The following is a 12,269-nucleotide window of genomic DNA, read 5'->3' as shown; positions in this document are numbered from 1 at the left end:
GGTTTCACAGAGATTTTTGCAAAGTTAGAAATGATAATAAATTATAAAATTGGAATGTTTGAAACACAACTTCAGCAGTTTCCTCAGCTGCTTTGATCTTAAGTCAATTTTCTACTCATCTGAGTTTTCTTCCTTCCGTGAGATTGAGCTCAAATAGTCATCTCTTGAGCTCCCTGGAGCCTTGTAGGTGAGTTCTGCATGATTTCCTTCTGACCTGTGGAAAGCCCAGGATCTAGATTTTTACACTGCCCTCCCTGATTCCCGTTCTGAGCATCAGGATACATAATGGTGGCCAGAAGCCCTTCTTTCGAACTTTTCCCTCCCTGAGTCTGATTTAACTGTTTAAACTCATGATGGATTCTCTCATAGCTCCTCTCCAGAAATGCCTTGCAAATCTCCCTAACACACAGAACTCTAGAGAATGTCTCTGATTCAAGCACAACACAAACATTAGTGGTACTATGATGCTGAGTCTGAGGCATCTGAGTTACGGTCATTCTAAGCCGTTTTAGTCCTTTCGAGATTCACCACCTCAGATACTTTGGATGAGAAGAATATTGAGAAAAGAAATCATTGAGAAGAATGGAAAAAGACAGTAACAGGGGACTCGACAAGTATTGCATAGAAGTCTGTCACCCACCCCAAAGGTCCACTCTTATACATTCAGTGGTATTCAAGTAATCACTCACGAGCACATCCTGTGGGCCAGCTCTGTGATAGGCAGTGCCCTGCCACACGGGCTTCCTACCTTAGGAAGCCCGAGTCTAGCAAAGTCAGGTAGAAAAAGATGATTTAATGATACTGAGAAAATAGGAATGGGCGCAAAAAAGGCAACCAAAACACCTTGGTACTAACACTTAAAATTAAACCTTTGTTGGAGACATCTGGGTGGCTCAGTCAGTGAAGCATCTGCCTTTGGCCCAGGTCATGATCCCGGGTCCTGGGATCGAGCCCCAAGGTGGTCTCCCTGCTCAGCGGGGAGCTTCTCTCTCTGCTTCTCTCTCTGCCTACTGTTCCCCCGGTCCTACTCTCTCTGTGTCAAATAAATGAATAAAAACTTTAAAAATAAGTAAATAAGTAAGTAAACAAACCTTTGCTAATTGCCCAAACTTCGGCATACTGGAGAAATAATCACATTTTAAATATAAGGCAAGAGATAGTGGTATGAATCACAAAATAACACCTCACGGCAGACCGCAAAAAAACAAAGATGAAAGAAGAACAAATCCGTGCAAGCAGAAAGGAGCAGGACCTTCAGGAGGAAGAGTCATATGAGAACATCACACCGTGTCCATCATCAGGCCTCAGAAGCTGCTCCTGCAAGTCCTGGGCACCCGGGAGCCCCCACAGAGCTTGGGGTGAAAAGCTCTCCCAGATCTCCCAGATCTACTGATGTAAATTTCTGATGAGTGGCAGCTCTGAGGAGCTCATCAGCCTACTCAGACCGCACCCCCCCACCAAAGGACAGAGCGCTGTGTGTCCTGAAAGGGGAGGCTTTCCCTTCCTTCCCCAAGACGCAGCACTTGGTCATACCTGGGCTGACAACAATAGGAAAGGTAGAACGGAAACCAACTACAGTCATGAGAATCCTGGCTCAGGAGCCCCACCACATCACTCGATGAGACCCACACTTCTTTACTCCTTACAACTCAACTCAGCAAACATGTGGTCAAACCCATTTCACCTATTTCACAGGTGAGGAACTGAGGCTCGAGCAAGGAGGTGATGGAGCCAGGAGTTAAACCCAAGTGTATCTGATGTTAAATCTCCGTACAGGCAAAAGCTGTATCTGAAACTGATGGCTTCTTTACTCTATTAAATCATTTACAAGTTAACTGATTCCATAGTTTATAGACCTGAAAGGAGCCAATCATGGAAACTTTTACCTATAAATTGGTTTTTCATGTATTTCCATACCACTCAGCTTCCTTTTTGCTGATAGTCTCCTGCAGAAGCCTGACAGCAAGGATCTATTTAATTAAAAAAAAGAAAAAAAAAGTTTGACTGAGGAGCGCCTTGGTGGCTCAGTTGCTTGAGCATCCCATTTTCTTGATTTGGGCTCAGGTCATGGTCTCAGGGTTGTGAGGTTGAGCCCTGCATCGGGCTCCACGCCAGCCGAAGTCTGCTCAGAGTCTCTCTCTCCCTCGGCCCCTCCCCCCTGTGCTCGTGCTCTCTCTCTCTCTATTAAATAAATATGTCTAAAAAAAAAAATTAAAGTGTGCCATTGAGTGGTTTTAGTATATTTATAAAGTTGTGGGTATTCTGTAAAAGTGGTAATGTGAATCATTACCACTATCCAATATGAGAACATTTTCATCATCCAACAAAGAAACTCCCATTCTTTATCCCTTCATTCTCCTTCCCTAGAGACCCTTTAGCAACCACTAATCTGTCTCTGTGGATTTACCTGTTCTGAATATTTCATATAAATAGAATTATGTATGTGGCTTTTTGTGAGGGTTTTTTTTTTCACTTAGAATACTGTCTTCAACGTTCATCCATTTTGTAGCATGTGTCAGTAGTTCATTCTTTTTTGTTGCTGAATAATATTCCATCATATGAATATATCACATTCACTTATCCACTCAATAGTTGACAGACTTGGGATTGCTTCCACTTTGGGGTGATTATGAATAATGCTGCTCAAGACATTGGCTCCATTGACTTTTAATTTATCAGGCTTCCTTTTACCCTCAAGAGGTTATTGTGAACTCCCAGAAGTCTGTGACAAATTATTAGAAAAAAAGAAGGCTAAAATCCCCAGGCAAAACAGCAATTTGTGTGTCATACTTAGGGTGATCCACTCTTCCTGGTCTCCCTGGAACTTCCTCAGTTTAAGGCTGAACATCCTGTGTCTTGTGAAAACTGTTGGTTCCAGGCAAACCAGGACAGCTGGCCGTCCTAGACAGGGACTTAGTTCAGAAGGCAGTTCTAGAAATGTCTGTCTCCTGAGATGAGTTTTATGGTTTCTGGTGAAAATATAGTTGTATTTTTTAAACTGGCTTATGCAGTAAAGATCACTTTACGTAGTTTTATTTCAGAGGAAAACAATTATTCTTTTAATTTCTACACAATGAACAATGTCTGAAAATTTCGCAAATACTAATTTTAAGGGTAAAGCATATATATATATAAAATTCAGGAAATATATATAAATAAAAATATATGTATATATATTTGCATGTGATTTTTTAAATTTTATTTATTTATTTATTTATTTATTTATTTGCATGTGATATTTTTAAGACTATTTTTTGGAGCCATTTTAGGTTCAGAGCAAAATTAAGAAGAAGGTACAGCCTTTTCCCATATACCATCTGCTCCCACACACGCAGTCTCCTCCATTATCCCCAACCCCCACTGGAGTGGTATATTGTTACAAATGATAAGCCCTTCTTGTTGTTTAAAATAGTTCCCTAAAGACTGAAAAGCCTCATGTCCACAGGGTGGCAGTGTAACACCCATAAACCCAAACAGAATTGACGAAGAGGCTGTATGTATTAGTAAAACCTAATCTTTGCTTGGCACTGTGTGGTTTTATAGGACACTGAATAAGCCCGGCCAGCTACTTGTGAGATCCATAGCTTTGTATTCTGGCAAATGGCCTCCTATGGTTAACTACTGATGTCTCTAAACCACAAGTTTAAGCCAAAAAATACAAATTTAATTGAAGAGTTCAAAGGCTATTGATTCAAGTGTTCTTTAGGTTTTTTTTTTTTAATTGCAGCTGATAGAATTATAGAATTAGGAGCCTTAGAAATCACAAAATTCAATATATTCTGCCTTTTTTTCCCCACCAAGGGAAAAAAACAACAACAACCCAAAAACATGGAATAGGTCACATTTTCAGATACTAGACATGCCTATAGCATTTCATGGAATGAAACGTTACCCCTTTTCCTTCTCTTAAGCAAGGATTTTAAAATCCAGGTGAGTGACAGGAATATTATAAAGATAATATCAAATCTTCTTTATTTTTAAGGTAGTCATTTGCTAGTTTCAATACTTGATTTTTAGAAATAAGTTACTCAAAAAAAAAAAAAAAAGAAAAAGAAAGGAAGAGATCACTTTAACATGCTCTATACCCAGTGTGGACACACGTATGTTACCATTCTTAAACTGAGCAAACGTGATTCTAGTACAATTTTCCACTGAAAACTGAACTCCCTTTCAGAATGTTGTCAACAGTTACCTATCTGGGAAATGGGCCCCAAAACAATTACCTTTAATTTCACTTGGCTTCAGTAGCATAAACCCGATGTTTACAGACCTGATATTTGTAAATTATATATATTTCTGCATTCACATTAAAAAAAGGAATATAGAGGGGCACCGGGGTGGCTCAGTGAGTCAAGCATCCAACTCTTGATTTTGGCTCAAGTCAGGATTTCAGGGTAAAGAGATCCAGCACCGCCTCCCGCTCTGAGCTCAACGGGGAGTCTGCTTGAGAACCTCCCTCCCTTTCCCTCTGTCCTTCCTCTCCCCTCAAAAAAATGTTAATCTTATTTTTTTAAAAAAAGGAATATAGAAGAAAATGTCTACTTTTTCCTACAAATAGCAACAGCCTTGAAACGTGGAGACTGTTCTATTGTTTGCTCACATCATTAAAGGTAAGGGTAAAGAGAAGTGTGAGCTAGTTTCTTTTGCATGAAAGAAAAAGACACTTTCGGGTGCCTGGGTGGCTCAGTGGGGTAAGCTTCTGCCTTTCGGCTCAGGTCATGATCTCGGGGTCCTGGGATCGAGTCCCACATCCGGCTCTCTGCTCAGCGGGGAGCCCACTTCCCCCCTCTTCTCTCTCTCTGCCTGCCTTTCTGCCTACTTGTGATCTCTCTCTGTCAAATAAATAAGTGAAATATTTAAAAAGAAAAAAAGAAAAGGACACTTTCTCTTTCATGAAAACACCAAAATTACTGAGAAAAACAGTTTTCCTACAACAGTAGTCCAGTTTCTAACTGGCACGCTGGGCCAGTGTTCACTTTCTGTTAATAAGGAGGCAGTATAGACTGGAGAGCTGAGTAAAGATAAATTAGCAAAGGAGGAAAAAAGAAAAATGCAGCCGAAATATGAGTCTAGTGACAGAGATTCACAGACTCCTCCTTTCTGATGTCAGGTCACAATGTCAATGGAATATAAAGCAGGCCGGTCTTTAGAGGATCTTCATGCTGGAATCTGTCTCTTTCTAGGAGTCTTTGGTCCTAATCTTAGTTGTCTGTCTTCTGTTCGCCCACGCTGACTCTGTCATTCATCCCGCACTGCTGAAGTTCAGATGGAAAGACAGTGAGAATCTAACCTAAGAAAGAAGAAGATGGCATATGTTTACATACTTATCCTGTTCTAGAACTTTTGTATTGAGACTCTAAACACCCCCTTCTATGACTTTTCTAAACACAACCACCAATTAATTGTAATCGAATCGAACAGAGTCATTTTTGTTTGTTTTTAATACTGTTTTAATACTAACAAGTGCCCTCCAGGGCCGCAGTCCGCTTGGTTGCGGGGGATCTTTGAGGCATAACACGTAGAGCTGGGACTGTGACAGCTGCTTTCCTGGAACAATAAAGTCTTGTCCATATTGAAGGATACATTGTCTACATCATATGGCCTGACACAGGTGAAGCAATGGGCTGCTCTTTAGCTGACCCAATTACTCTCTCTTGTACAAGAGGCCAGGGATTTCCTCTTCCAGAGTTTCTCAATAGATGCCGAGGTTTATGGAATAACTTCCTGTTTGACAGAATAGGCAGGACAAGCACTCTTCTGACACGAATGACGCTGTTGAGAGCTGAGTCTTTGAAGTTTCCTACAAGGGTGGCTGCTCACCTTTATAACAGATCTCAAAGGCCCTTTAAGATCAGTTGTCGGCTGCCCATGGCTCTGGAATGCAAAGCCAGCCTTCTGAGCTCATCAAGATTTGTCTCTGGCAACCGCTGTTCCGACCATTAGAGTCTGTGCTGTGTTCAGAGAGACCCTGGGTATCAAACTAGAATGGCCCGAAGGTGCCAGTCCTGACAGCAGTCACTTACTGAATGCTTGACTGACGAGGCTAGTCTCCTAATCCTCCCAGCACTGCCAAGCAGATTTTCTTCACACGTGCAGCTGAAGAAACTGAGGCTGGGACACTCAGGGACCGACCCGGCGCAGAACGTGCACTGATCCCAGGCCTGACTCCCCTGTACACACAGCTGTCCTGGGGCTCCTCGCACAAGGGATGAAGGCGGCTCGTCTGGGAAATACTTGCTTCTCTGCCCCAAGAGGCAGAGTGACAGAGGGACACAGGTCCTGCCCTGCTAGTTAAACAGTGGGACTGCAGCCCCAGTCCTAGAACTACGAAGACAGAACACTGACCCTCCATGAAAATAAAACCAGTGGGGTTTTGGCTGTTGTTGTAGGGTAACGGGTTTCCCTTATTTACCTTGTTATTGTGGTTTTAAAAAAAAACAAAACACTAACATAAAATTTTCAGTCTTCAGTCCTTGTAAGGGAAGAGTTCAGTAGTGTGATCTGTTTTACAACAGATCTCTAGAATCTTTTCTTCTTGCAGGACTGAAACTCCGTACTCATTAAACAACAATTCCTCCTTTCCTTTCTGTTCTGACCCCTGGCAACCACTCTTCTACTTTCTGTTTTCTAAGAGTTTAACTGCTTTAGACAACTCATATGGTGGAATCATGCAGCATTTGTCTTTCAGTAGATGGCCTACTTTACTTAGCATAATGTCTTCAGGGTCCGTCTGTATTGTAACATGATAGGATTTCCTTCTTTTTAAAGGCTGAATAATATTCCATTGTATTATACCACATCTTTAAAAATTGGGATATAATTGACATATAACAAGGTATACAACATGTTGATTTGATACATTTATACATTGTGGTATGATTTCCACCGTCATGTTAGCTAGTGCCTCTATAATGCACATTTTATCTAGTCATCTGCCCATGGACACTTAGGTTGCTTCCACCTTTTGGCTATTGTGAATAATGTTGCCATGAACATAGGTGTGCAAATATCTCTTCAAAATCCCATTTTCTATTCTTTTGGATACAGACTCAGCAGCAGGATTGCTGGATCATATAGTAATTCTGCCTTTTTTTTTTTTAATTTTCTGAAGAAACGCCATACTGCTTTATATAGCGGCTCCACCATTTTATATTTCTATCAACGGGGTACAAGGTCTCCAATTTCTCTCCATGCTCACCCAAACTTGTTATTTTCTGGTTTGGTTTTGTTTTTGTTTTTATAGTATCCACATTATTCTTTATTATGGACATCCCTGACTCTTCTCCTTCTCTAGCCCTGCCCTAAGGCTTTTCCTATTTTACTCATTTCTATGTTGCTTGAATTTTTATAAATCTATTGCTTTTATAATTTTTAAGACAGTAAGTATACTTTTTAAAAAATCTGCTTCAAAAAGTTTGCCCAAAACCAACACTGAAGAGGGTTTGGTAGTTTTAAGTATACAGGATGACGTTGAATTGTGGGTTTTCTGAACAGTCTGAGACTGAGATAAAGAGATGCGACTGTGATTCAGATATCCCTCCTGCGGTCATGGATCTTACCGATGGCCAATGCAGGCAGGCTAGCACTCTCAGGAAACCTACAGTCATCTAAGGCACTCATCAGAATGTGAAAGTCAGAATGGCTTCCTCTGTTAAACAGACAAATCTTTCATTAACTGAAAGTAAATAAAAATAAGTATTGTACCATAAAAAGTGAAACTGTAGAACGTGAGCTGTAACCTACTGGAGAGATAAGAGTTCTCACAGACAGAGGGCCATTCTTGGAGAAGCGAGTGTGGTCAATGTGCTAGTGCTGGTCACATGTTCTGGCCACATGTACCTGACACCCACCCACACCAGCCCCTCACTGATCCCGACACCAGGGTGATTTGGCCATTGGATGAGCTCCAGGTCTGTTGTACAGATTATTTAAAAATAAGAAAGGATAAAAGTTGAGCAATTAATCTTTTAGAATTCTAAAATGGCCCCATGTCAAACCCGCTTATGTCAAATTATTATATGTCCCTCCCACCAGCAGGCTACATGAATTTGACCAAGTCACTTTAACCTCTAGATACTACTTCCTCTTCCAAAAATGGGAAGATTAGAGTAGATAACTGTGGTAGCACTCTGCCCTCTCTCACTACCCACTCCTGGTTTCTCACCCTACATCCCAGCACCTCCTCTCCCCATCCTTCCCTACTCCCAGACCTCCCCCCACCCTACACTTGAATCAAATAGAAACAATAGCTAGATGCAGACTTATCTTGACTCATGAAAACTGACTGACTACCTTGGAACTGAAAGCCATTAGCACTTAACAGTGTTTGTGAAAACCAAGAAAAGGGTTCCATACATCTGAAAATATTTTTACATCATTGTGTTACATTAGAAGTGACTAATAGGGCACCTGGGTGGCTCAGTTGGTTGAGCAACTGCCTTCGGCTCAGGTCATGATCCTGGGGTCCCGGGATCGAGTCCCACATCGGGTCCCTGCCCCGGTAGGGAATCTGCTTCTCCTGCTGACCTCTCTACTCTCATGCTCACTCTCTCAAATAAATAAATAAATAAAATCTTTTAAAAAATTAAAATAAAACTGACTAATACCTTGGAACTGTATTATACTGTGGAATTGCAGAGGCTGTTGTGTGTAGTCTCACTAAATAGTCCTGATAAGCTTGAGAGGTAGGTTTCATTATATCTCTATTACAGATGAGGAATCCAGCACTGATAAATAGAGTGATCTGATCAAGAACTCATAATAACTCACAGATCCAGACCTGCTTAATCAAGACCCTCCAGAGTGGGTATGTAGATTTTTACCTCTAATTTTAATTTCTGAGACAATTCTCATCAGGCCCATATAAATCCATTTTTTAACTTCTTTTTTTTCCTTTTTCTTTTCTTTTCCTTCTTTCTTTCTTTTTCTTTTTCTTTCTTCTTCTTCTTCTTTTTTTTTTTAAGTACAACATTACCCAAAAAATCCCCTCAGAATTTTAAACAGAATGTTGATGTTTAGCTTCCTGGAAATGTCGTTGATGTTTTATGGAGCTTTTTCGGTCTGTTTTTGGTTTTGTTTTGTTTTTTTTTTTTTTCTTTCTATTCTCTCACAATGTCATCTCCAGAGAAGGTATTCAAAAAAGTATTTTTGGAGAAGGTGGTGGGTGGGAAAGTGCTAGATGGATGGATGGTTGGGTGCACTAACCAAACAACAAATGAGTGACTGAATTAATGAATGAACTTAGAACCATTTGTCCTTTCAATTGTTGAAGAGAAAATATTATAACCTTGTTAGAACCATTTATCCATTTATTTAATGAGCACTTTTATCCACTTATTTAGTATTTTCTTACTTCAACTGAGCATTGATAATTAGAAGTATAGAATTGAAAATTACTCTCCTACTTACACTGGCCCGTCCCCACTTGATATGTCAAGATTTTTGGTTACAAATCAATAGAGATCGATTATCTACCTGTTTAATCTACTGAAAAGTATAACATGACAAACTGTTAAGCATTTGTATCTATCCAGGACTAAAAGAATTAACCATCCCCAAAACTTTTCTTATTTTGACCATGGCAGCTATTGTTTTCATCAAAGGTTAAGTAACTGGTGCCTGTCCTGACATTTTCCCTACACATTAGACAGGTCAAAAAGTAACTTATCCTAAAATTTTTATTTTTTATCCTAGAATTTTTAAAAATAAAAATGTAAAGGTAGTCCAAAGTAAGTTTTAACTAGGTATATAACAACTTTTGCACAAAGCTGGGTTGAGCAAATAAAAGATTGTGGGAACCTGAGAAAAACAGGCCTAACTAGCTCTTCCTATACAAAGGAATGGGATCTAAAATGAGTCAAATCTAACACCATAAAGTGATTTCTCAGAGTCCTGATCGCAATTTTATACATGTTAAACCTGATTTTATCTACATTTGGAAATTTTTCTATGGGATGGTCAATATAGATGTGATATAATAATTATGCTTGAATAACAACATTCCTGTGGCAAAATCAAGGCTCAGTTTTGGAAGTTCTGAAGAAAGACACATGAAAATGTAACCATGGTTATCTGGTGAGAAAAAGAAATTAAGAAGACAGAAGACATTCTGTGCTATGTTTCTGAAATGTTTTATCTTTTCACAATAATTGCATCTTGCATTTTAAGCAGAAAAAAATAATCTAAAATTTTGTTTATATTTGGCTTCTGGAGTTTATGTGATAAATTATTCCCAGAAGATTTCTAGTCTATATTATAAAGATGTCTACTCATATTCATATCAATCCTTTCTCATTCATTGTGTGTAAAGACATAACCATCTCAATGAATATAAGACTGCAGAGATCAGAGCACAGACACTAGAAGCTGTATATTATCGCCATAGTGGAAACATTATTGCCAGCCAAAGTTTTCACAAGGTCACGGTTTCCTTAAACTGGAACTGAAGAAATTAAAGGTCATTATTATCGTGAGTTGGAAAGCAATTCTGCAAACCTAGTTATCTATGTAATACAAATTTTTTAAAGATTTTATTTATTTGACAGAAATTACAAGTAGGCAGAGAGGTGGGAGGTGGACGGAGGTGGCGAGGGGAAGCAGGCTCCCTGCTGAGCAGAGAGCCTGCTTGTGGGGCTCCGATCCCAGGGCCCTGAGACCATGACCTGAGTCAAAGGCAGAAGCTTAACCCACTGAGCCACTCAAGTGCCCGTATAATAAATTTACTACAGATTACTATTTAACTGTGTGTCTCTGATCGAAGTCTACAATTACATTCTATACAACACACATACTGCAAATTCACAACATTCTATAAAGCAACAGAGCCTTCAAAATAATGGCTTGAATTGGAAACACTTCTTCATTTAAAGCTCTTACCTGTTTAACTAGTTTCAGAAAAGACCTTGGAACCCATAATAATAACTTGAGTTTATGGCTTAGATAACTGCAGAGAGGAATAAGGTGCACGTTTTTAAAGAATATAAGAACTAGATTTTATGAATCTACTAATTATTTTAAAATAGTAACATCAGATCATAACTCATTTATCAAACACTGGAAATTAGATGTGGCACATGAGCAATTTTTCAAATAGCCGAAGTTAACCATTTCAAATGTCTTTTATTTTTAACAACAATCTATGAAAATTGCATCATTTTCTCACTTAGCTGAGCAGAATATATGGAGCAGAAATTACCTTTGTCCCGGGGGTTAGAGACCAGTTATCACACTACATGAGACACTTCACAATTACTAAGGTTTTTAAGGGTGGTTTGGCTCCTCTGCGGTCCGTTTTTCCCAGCATGCCTGCAGGTTCCCTTTTCATTTTTTTTTTTCTAATACACCACACCCTAGGAACTTAGTAATAAATGAAAGTAACCAGTGAAACCTGATAAGCAAGCTTGCCTAATCTGTACACTTAATTTTACACTCAAGCCTGAGCTGAAAAGACTCTGATAGGAAACTCTGATAAGGAGTTCATTCCACTCAAGTGGTTTACCTTTACCCCTCAACTCAGTACTCTGCTCTGTGTCAAGTCCAGGCTGTCCCTTGATCTAGGTGGGTGAGATGGTAGAAAAATCAGTCACCACATAATAAAAACAACCCAGTTTAGGTTATTTGTGTGCCTATGACAGCTGCAGTCGCCGAGAGTGGATCTCAATAAACAGGACCCCTCTCGCCCATCCAGCTATAAACAATTTGAGTAATAAAGGAAAAATGGAACCATTGCCAACAGGCGTTGGTTGGAAGTGTGAGACCAACCAGGTCTACTGACGAAACTACAGTATTAGGAAGATTTTCCCACTTGATCCTCAAAAGCCCTGAACCTAAGCAGACCTGTGCGATAAGGGCTCCCTTCTAAGAAAAGAAGGAAAGAGCTGAGTTGTGCATTTCTGGTGTGTCTTAATTTACCATCCCACTGAGCTGATGTTTACAGCTTCAATTTCATGTACCACCAGCCTTCCATTGCTTCATCTTGTCTTCCTTCTGTCATTACAAGTGCCGAGGGCTGAACTAACCCTACTCATCCTGAGGCTGAATCTCATCAGTGTCAAGAGTCCATAAAAAGCCCCTTTTGGGAAAACCATCCCTGTTTTCTTTCCTGCCACAGGCAACAACTTGAATATAGTTTATATGTTTTCCTGAGTTTGTATGCAACCGTGTGAAAAGTATCGTTGTTGGAGTATATATTTTAAAACTTTAGATATATGCACATACTCATACTCATGGTCCATTCTGTGACTTACTTTTCTTACTTACCATGTTTTTAA

Source organism: Mustela nivalis, assembly GCF_964662115.1.
Source record: "Mustela nivalis genome assembly, chromosome: 5".
Taxonomy (NCBI): Eukaryota; Metazoa; Chordata; class Mammalia; order Carnivora; family Mustelidae; genus Mustela; species Mustela nivalis.
Note: the sequence above shows the minus strand (reverse complement) of the source record.